The sequence below is a fragment of the Sinocyclocheilus anshuiensis genome, unplaced genomic scaffold (genome assembly GCF_001515605.1).
Source record: "Sinocyclocheilus anshuiensis isolate Anshui unplaced genomic scaffold, SAMN03320099.WGS_v1.1 scaffold331, whole genome shotgun sequence".
NCBI classification, from domain to species: domain Eukaryota; kingdom Metazoa; phylum Chordata; class Actinopteri; order Cypriniformes; family Cyprinidae; genus Sinocyclocheilus; species Sinocyclocheilus anshuiensis.
This window is the reverse complement of record NW_015552556.1, coordinates 158,584-169,077: the sequence shown is the minus strand read 5'-3', so window position 1 is coordinate 169,077 and position 10,494 is coordinate 158,584.

The window sequence follows — 10,494 nt, the reverse complement described above, 5'->3', positions numbered from 1 at the left end:
ACTATTTGAAAATCTGGAATCTGAGGGTGCAAAAAAATCAAAATACTGAGAAAATCGCCTTTAAAGTTGTCCATATGACGTTTTTAGCAATGCATATTACTAATCAAAAATTTAGTTTTGATATATTTACGGTAGGAAATTTACAAAATATCTTAATTGAACATGATCTTTACTTAATATCCTAATGATTTTTGGCATAAAAGAAAAATCTATAATTTTGACCCATACATGTATTTTTTGGCTATTGCTACAAATATACCCCAGTGACTTAAGACTGGTTTTGTAGTCCAGGGTCACATATATATATTGTAAACTATAAAATCTTGCCACTGGAAAACCCATAATCCCTGAGGCTGGATACTTTGCATATACTAGTCTGAGCCTAAATTGACAGTGATTCTAACAGTCTAGTGTTGTTTTTCTTCTTAATAGTGACATATTTTTGTCGCACACTTTCAGGTGAGTCTTGTGAAGATGTAAGTCTTGTGAGGACTATTTCAGTTTTGCTTCCTGTCGACCCACACTACACTATTAATACATTTTTGCCAGACATTTGGTGACGACACAGATGAACAAATTATCATTATCATTACTTTTTTCCTTCTCAATCCTTTGATTCTACATCCAGCATACGAATACCATGAATATCTGCCCAGCTTTTTTCGTTCTTATTGTGCTTTGAATGCTCAGAGTTTACTATGGTGACAGACTCACTTATTTTGCACTTTTGTGCTATGTCCAAAGTTTGGGACATTTTATAACGTTCAATATCATATGCAGTATTAAGAAGCTATACATCACTGACTCACAGTGCAGACAGAAGCTAGACGTCTGTCTGCTGTACTTAACTAATAAATATATCGCTGTCCTCCTCTTTAGCTGGATTTTAGCCTGTAATACTGTTTACATCTTTACAATTATTAGAATATTGATTAAGGTAGTTTCATTACAATAAAAGTGCTTTGTATGGTTTAAAATTATTGTTATGTTCTACGTCACGGACCAATAGATTTGCAAATATGAATGAGTTGTTACAAATGGGCAAAATCTATACTTTTTATTTGTGCTACGTTCGTTATTAAAACTAGCAGTGTTGTAACCGTTTGTGTCGTTAACTTATAAAATCTACTATATCATATTTCATACACAAATTTCTAAATCTCTAAATTATTCACGTTTTGCTGAAAAACATGTTGTACACAATCTTCCACATTTTTTCCTGTTGTCTGATTGATAGTTTACACTGTTTTAATCAAGTAAAAGGCCTTTTAGTATAAAAATGTCCACCTTCAGGTTGTGGTACACGTCTTTTTGAAAGTAAATTTCTACTGATTTTTATAAAGTAAACTTCTTAGCAATAATTCAAAATAAGCACTCACTGGACTGAAGTAACTTGGGTTCACTTAATTATCCACACATCATTTGTTAGAACAATCATGTTAAAATGCATCAAATATATGATATATCAGACTTTTGAGAAATGTTTACTTGTACATCTCTCAATCATCACTATATTACATTGCATTATATGCTTTGCCCCACAATAAAAACTACAGAGGTTTGATCACAACACTAAGCATTTAAATATCATCTAAGATGTCAGGTGTTACAAGTAATATTTATATGCATTTTATTTAAATAGTCTGCTATACTGTTATAAACATCACGTTACAAACTATCAGAATTTCATCTTATCTTTTGGTCATATAAATATCAGAAAATTGCTAATTTTACTCAGTTTGGACCTCCAGATAAAACCAGGGTGTTTTTTCCCTCCTCGTGTATTAGTTCCATATTGTCCTATATCATACTATTTGAGCCATAAAAGCCTGACGTATCAAATATGATTACTCAACAAAGATTTTATCTAGATGTTCAATAAACTTTCAAAAAAATAGATTCAGAATGCTATTATATGTCAGGCTTTAATACTGTTTTTAAAGCTTTGATTAAAGCTTAAAGATATTTAATCAATCATATGTCTATGACCATATTTATGCTTCCTTCCTGCTTTCCTTTTCAAGTCTTTTCAATTTTCAATCCCTCATCTTCCACTTCACGCACACTGTCTTTCTCTGCATCATCTTGTCTACGTCCTCCCTGCTGATGTTTTCGTCATCCTATTCTCTTTTGTTTAAACTCCTGCCTCTTCACCTTCTCCACCCATCTCTCCTCTTCAAAATCTTTGGCTCTTTGTTCTACTTCCCGCCTCAGCCTATTTTTTGCTCGTGCTCGTCTAGGCAGTGCATAGAAGGATCTCAGTGAGTCAAAAATAACCCAGGACAGATGCAGAGTTGTGCCCTGGGACACTCATGGATCCCCTATCATCCCTCTCAAGATGGCCGACAATAATGAGTCATCCACTGCCTCTCTCCATTCATCTGCCTAGCAGCCTGTGCACTATTAAAGAATCAACTCTCTTCTTCCTACACAGACACAGACACAGACAGACCGACAGACTGATAGACAGACAGACACATTACAATAAAAGTGCTTTGTATTGTTTAAAATTATTGTTATGTTCTACGTCACGGACCAATAGATTTGCAAATATGAATGAGTTGTTACAAATGGGCAAAATCTATACTTTTTATTTGTGCTACGTTCGTTATTAAAACTAGCAGTGTTGTAACCGTTTGTGTCGTTAACTTATAAAATCTACTATATCATATTTCATACACAAATTTCTAAATCTCTAAATTATTCACGTTTTGCTGAAAAACATGTTGTACACAATCTTCCACATTTTTTCCTGTTGTCTGATTGATAGTTTACACTGTTTTAATCAAGTAAAAGGCCTTTTAGTATAAAAATGTCCACCTTCAGGTTGTGGTACACGTCTTTTTGAAAGTAAATTTCTACTGATTTTTATAAAGTAAACTTCTTAGCAATAATTCAAAATAAGCACTCACTGGACTGAAGTAACTTGGGTTCACTTAATTATCCACACATCATTTGTTAGAACAATCATGTTAAAATGCATCAAATATATGATATATCAGACTTTTGAGAAATGTTTACTTGTACATCTCTCAATCATCACTATATTACATTGCATTATATGCTTTGCCCCACAATAAAAACTACAGAGGTTTGATCACAACACTAAGCATTTAAATATCATCTAAGATGTCAGGTGTTACAAGTAATATTTATATGCATTTTATTTAAATAGTCTGCTATACTGTTATAAACATCACGTTACAAACTATCAGAATTTCATCTTATCTTTTGGTCATATAAATATCAGAAAATTGCTAATTTTACTCAGTTTGGACCTCCAGATAAAACCAGGGTGTTTTTTCCCTCCTCGTGTATTAGTTCCATATTGTCCTATATCATACTATTTGAGCCATAAAAGCCTGACGTATCAAATATGATTACTCAACAAAGATTTTATCTAGATGTTCAATAAACTTTCAAAAAAATAGATTCAGAATGCTATTATATGTCAGGCTTTAATACTGTTTTTAAAGCTTTGATTAAAGCTTAAAGATATTTAATCAATCATATGTCTATGACCATATTTATGCTTCCTTCCTGCTTTCCTTTTCAAGTCTTTTCAATTTTCAATCCCTCATCTTCCACTTCACGCACACTGTCTTTCTCTGCATCATCTTGTCTACGTCCTCCCTGCTGATGTTTTCGTCATCCTATTCTCTTTTGTTTAAACTCCTGCCTCTTCACCTTCTCCACCCATCTCTCCTCTTCAAAATCTTTGGCTCTTTGTTCTACTTCCCGCCTCAGCCTATTTTTTGCTCGTGCTCGTCTAGGCAGTGCATAGAAGGATCTCAGTGAGTCAAAAATAACCCAGGACAGATGCAGAGTTGTGCCCTGGGACACTCATGGATCCCCTATCATCCCTCTCAAGATGGCCGACAATAATGAGTCATCCACTGCCTCTCTCCATTCATCTGCCTAGCAGCCTGTGCACTATTAAAGAATCAACTCTCTTCTTCCTACACAGACACAGACACAGACAGACCGACAGACTGATAGACAGACAGACAGACAGACAGACAGACAGACAGACAGATAGATAGATAGATAGATAGATAGATAGATAGATAGATCTGTCAGTGGGGCCATCATGTGATGGTTTTTGTAAAGCATACTTTCAACCAGAAAATACATATTACCACCCATATCAGATAACTGTGGTTTGATGAGAATTGTTTGAGGCAGGAGATAAAGGCATCTGGAATTGACTGTGTTTTACTTTAAAGACTTTTGCTTCACTGTCTGATCCTGATAATCATTTCTAGTGTTTCATGGGCTTCCGATGCCCTCAAGAGGTGAAAGTTTGCAACAGACTTGTCTAATGATCCAGATTTTATTCTGCTGCTCAGTGCGGTTTTTAGTAATATTGGAAATCTCTTGTCTGTTTATAATCCCTCTTTTCATTTCATAACCTAGAATTGTGTAGCATATTCACTAAAAAGATTTAAAACAGCAACGACTGCAAATAAAGACAGTGAAAGTCTGAAGGCATAAAAGTGTTGGTTGATGTGTAAACGCTCCAGTATATTTATACAGATCAACAATTTCAGTGATTGTTATATTAATGAAAACATATTTTAAGTTTTTTTTTTTTTTATTTATTATTTTTTTTGTTAGATACTACAAATATTGGGCTTTCTTCTTCTGCCCACAAGTCTATGATACACCTCGCCGTACAATAAGAATAATAATAATACACATCCTGGCCACAAGGCGGCAGCATTGTACAAATATCATCAAAGTATCCCTAAAGTTTTATAAGAAATATTTAAACGATCAAAACATAAGAAAGATATGTTCAGATCTAATCTTGTAGTGTAACTTCAAGGAACAGAAGTGAAAACATTAGTTTCAGCTTTATGTTTACAGCAAATACATTGAATTTGGAAATTATTTAATAGTCTGTTCATTCAAGGTCACATTCCATAAAAGAAATAAGCTTTTGTAGGTTACAAACTATCAGTGAACACGGCATAACATGGCTTGTTATGCAAGAAGCAAACAATGAACACAAACATGAAAATAAAAAGTATTATTCAGATGTAACCACTTAAATTTTAGAATATTCTGCTGTTTAGGTGTGACTGACTAGATATGAATATTTTTGTATAAATACAGTACAAACATTACCCTATACCTTCAGGCTTTGGATAAATACACTAACCTAAATGTAAAGGATAAAGAAATACTTAAATATGATTATTTACTCACTCTCGTGCGGTTCCAACCAAGTATTGATGTTTTGTCTATTAAAAGTGGTCCATATGATTAGTAAAATATATTTAAAGTCTGTTACCAAACAATAGCTTTGTTAGAACAGACTGAACTGAAAATGATTCCCATCTACTCCACAATTCTCTTAATTGTATTCTTCATTCTGCATTTACCGCACCAAAGAACAGTGTTGGGCAAGTTACTTACAAAATGTAATACATTACATATTACAAGTTACTGTCATTTGAAAGTAATTAGTTACTACAGTATTACTCTCTGAATTGTAATGTTACACTACTTTTGCGTTACTTTCGCCAAAATAACCACAGAAATAATGACTAAGCATTCTGAAATGCAAATATGCAGTTTATTGCAGCTCATTATACATCCAGTGAAGGGTGATGTGGTATAATGCCTGTGTAGGTCCCCAAGCCTACAACAACATAATGTAATAGGCACAGTGAAGGCTCATGCCACAATACAATGAGTAACATTCACTGTTAGAATCACAAAAGTAGACAAACTATTAAAATCTGGTCAATTATGGTAGAGATACCCAACACAATAATGCAGCCTATAGCCTAATGACATGGTAAGACGCACACCCACTTTTTCTTATATTTTCTTTTAATTCCAGTTCATAGCACAAATCTGGCATGCATTGATTGGAGGCAACCACTCCATTTTAATCATGATTTAAACAAAGATGCTGTATATATTTAAATTAAACTGTACAATTTAGAAATTTGAAGCAAAGACGGAATGGTCTGACCTTAGTTTTGTAAAACTACTCTACATAAAACATACCTGAACAAAACAAAAACATCGGACGGGCTGAATGAGAACACAAATTCACTCACTGCCAGCAGGTGGCGCTTATGAACAGCAGAAATACAGCCTTTCCTGGGTTACCCCAGTAAACAAAGCAGTGCTACTACTTTAAAGGTGTCATATGATGCGATTTCAAGTTTTCCTTTCTCTTTGGAGTGTTACAAGCTGTTCGTGAATAGATAAGATCCCTAAAGTTACAAAGACTAAAGTCTCAAACACAAAGAGATATTCTTTATAAAAGTTAAGACTGGTCCAAGCCCTCCTAAAACACCTCGTTCTAACACGGCCCCACATGTCTACATCAAGATGTGGGAAGATTTGCATAACGCTGCCCAAATGTTCACGCAAAGAAAGAAGGCATAACTTTATTGTTGTTGCCGCCATGTTGTGAAGACTCTGTAGCTGTGTCCAAAACCGCTCCCTATCCACTATATAGTGCACTACATCGGGTGTCAGCCATTTTGTAGTGCTGTCCGAATTCTGAGCGAACGACTTTATTCCCTACATTCGTTCACTACGTTTTACCCACAATGCATTCTGATTTCGAGTGTACAACCCATGTACACTCGCTGAAGCACTATTTCCCACAATCCAATGCGGAGAACCGTCGAGCTGGAAGAGAGAGCGGGAGCGAGCGAGTTTGAATGAGAGATGCCGTTTACATCTTTATTATTTCTGCTTTAACGTTTATTTCATACATTATATTAAAATATATGATGTAGGCAATAACTCAGTTTAATATTTTACTAATTTACTGAGGTGGCATTGTTGTTAACTTAAAATGATGATAATTTGGTGGATTATTTTAAAAATGTTCGTTAATCACCTGTAGGTAGCGTATTCATTCTGATGTAAAATTAACGGTCGCCTGAGGGCGCTCTACGACCATTATCTTATCTGAGCTCAAAACGCTGCTCGTGAGAGTGTCAAGATACTAAAAATAATAAATACATACAATTATGAACATGTGTTAATGTGTGTTTATTTTTGTTCTCAGTATTTTAATAGTATTTAATGATTATGAACATAAAAGCATTACAAAACAAATTAATAATATACCATCGATGAAACCACAAAGCTGACGCGAAGGAATGTATAATTACAATATAAAGTCATTTTGAGTGTTATTGCTATTAATATTATTTTCTAAAATAAGGTACATCATGTAATATAAAAATACATATGTGACGATGTTTTTGCAACAGCTCCAAGTCTCACGCGCAGTGTATACGTCACCGTCCAAATCCGTTCACTTATTTCGTTCATTCCTTTCTGATATAGTGCACTCAACTGCCATACACTATATATGGATTAGTGAATGAATGAACGAGTGAGCGATTTCGGACACAGCTGAATTCGTGTTTTGTTGCGAAAGCGAAACTACTTTGTTTGGCCTTCTAAAAGAGGACACGACTACAAATCAGTGAAGTTGTGTTTACTTACAACACTGTTCCAGACAGATAAACCAGGGCTCTACAGTGCGACCATTTCAGTCGCATTTGCGACTGAAAACTACTGCGTGCGACTATAAACATATTTTTAGGAGCACCAGTGCGACTGACCAGATCATCATCATACTAGTGATTGCGCTCAGGGGAGCTTCAACGGTTTCTACGTGTTTTTGTGTTTAGAAGGTGCTCCTAAAATTTTGAACGTGCTCCTAAATTTTTTAAGTTAGGAGCACAAGTGCTCCTAAAAAGAAAAGTAAGCGTAGAGCCCTGTAAGTAAGTCATTATAATCCGCAATTATGTCCCCACTGAATGCAACGAATTCCTCGTTTATAATGGGTTTTCATGTTTTTGAATCATTGCGAATGCTCCGGCCTGACAGGGAGGGCATCATCACAATATGGTAAGGGTAGTAACATTTCCGTCACACGCTTGAGGTATTCGGCCAATCACAACGCACTGGATAGCTGGCCAATCAGAGCACACCTCGCCTTTCAGACCGATGAGCTTTGTAAAATCGACGCGTTTCAGAAAGGCGGGGCATAAAGGAGAAACAATAATGTACAGTATGTGGAAAATAATGTTTTTTTTTTTTTTTACCTTAAACCGCATAAACACATTTCATTACACCAAATACACAAAATAATGTTCTTTTTAGCAACATCATATGACCCCTTTTTAATAGGCATTATGCATTACAGAGGCAAGATGAAAAGAAAATCTAAACTTTTCTAAAGACAGTCAGTTTCCCTCAGAGATACATTCATATTCATAACCAACATGAATCGTCACATTTTTTTTTATCGATTTTCAACCGGCTCGGGGTGCATTAAATTATGAATCTTAGCAACGTTAGCTTACCTTGCCATCGCTGGTGTTGACGGGGATTTTGCTGGAAAGCTTCCTATAAAAGCCAGCGATTCTACTGTTTACAGGCTGCATATCTTCCAAAACATACTCAGCCACAAGTCTCTTCACTTCTCAGGGTTCAAGTAGCCTAGCAAGGCAGACCGAGAGAAATTTAATTTCTGTTGCTTTGTCTTTCCCGCGCTCTCATCATTTTCTTCCAGTGTTGCCAACTTGCGTGGTTGAAATCCCCAGCCAAGATGAGAAAAGCATCGGGGTGGGCTGTCTGCTGCTCACTGATGTGCTGGTACAGTTCATTTAATATATATTTAATATATATTAATATCATTTAATATCATTTAATATATATTATTTGTAAAAGTAATATAAACATATTTTATTGCATATTTTTATTTTTAATTATAATATTGAATTATTGAAAAGTTACACATTTTTGAACAATTACATTTTACTAGTAAAACTACACATTTAAGTTGAATGCTACACTCTAAGGAAAGTCCATAAAAACAGGGCACAGTGTACTGTGTTAATATGAAGGAATTTTGTGTATTAATTTTTCACCAGCATTTTACCTGTATTTTAAATTACACGTTTTTAAACGCTGCCATTATCATTTTGATAGATAGATAGATAGATAGATAGATAGATAGATAGATGTGGTTTAAGAGGTAAAATGCATGCCTTTTTTATCATTTGAGTCACTTTTCAAAAGTTACTAAAAGTTGACAAATACATTTTAAAAATAGCAACAATTTTTGCTAGGTGCTTTTTGAAAAGAAAGTTGCTAGGGTAGTCTAAAGCTGATGATACATGGGGCAACTTTTTGAGCAATGTTGCCGCCAACGGGCAACCAGATGAGACAACAAGGCCCATGACCGATCTAAAGTATCCAGATAGACATTTGTTATCCATTCTCAATGTGAAAGTGCCCAAGCAACATTGCTCAAAAAAAGTTGCCCGGCAAAGTTGCTCAAAAAGTTGCCCCATATCATCAGCCTAAAAGGTTGCTAAATCTAGCAACAAAATTGCTAAGCTGGCAACACTGTCTTCGACTCGGTGTCACATGTATTCCAGCAACAGGAAATACACATACTATTTTACCTGCAGAATTTTTTTCTCTGGTGCTGCTGGAATGTCTTGCGGTGTTGTTAAATTCTTTAAAAAGTTGTTGTAACGTGCGTTACTGAGATTGTAGCGGGTATAATGCTACACTATTAGATTATTTGTCAAAGTGCCACAGTCTACTTTAACCTATTTGTTTTTTTGTATGATAGTACCTACATTTTATTAGTAATGAGTTATTACTGCATTACAGCAAAAAATAATGCAATACTGTAATATCGTTACTTTTGTAATGCGTTACTCCCAACACAACACAATGAACATGAAACTTCAGAAGACTTGCAGTATGGGTGCCACAAGTCATATGACATTTATGATTTTGTGGTTTTTGGGGTTTTGTTTTTCAAATATCAAACATTCTTCAAAAATTTAAGCCATCATATGACAATTATATTGTATGGCGACAGTAAAAATGCACAAACACATCATGAGAGCAGAGAAGTAAATAAGGAAACTCATTTTATAGAACCTAAAACTAAAACTATATGGGATCTTTATAGACTCTAAACTTATTGGGCCTAACTGTAATTTTTAGACATATTTTAAGCATGAGAGACACAAAAGAGTACTTTTTTTGAGCACTACACTGTAAAGGGGGGGGACGCTTATCTGTAAAACTCCTGCTGTCCGTTTAATCCTCAGAGCAACACAAGCGTCTTGTCTGTCTGCCTTCCTCAGACACACGTATTTAATAGGTCACTGTGTCACTTTTTATCCTTTAAGTTGTTTATGTCTGTCATTTCATTACAGTCTAAAAAAAAGTAGCTATAAACAAACATATGAACAATTTGTTAGTCATAACACTGCTCGTTCTCACAGTTCCTGTACACCAGCGTTGCGTTCAGGGTATCCGTTCTTTACGCTCTTTCATCAACACCTGAGAATGGAATGAATTTGACAAGTCCCTCCCGTCAAACGTTCTCTTGCGTCTTTTCATTGGCTGCTCGGAATGGATTGACAGCAGCTCTCAGCCAATGAGCCCACAGGAGGGCGGAGACGTCAGACTGTTCTG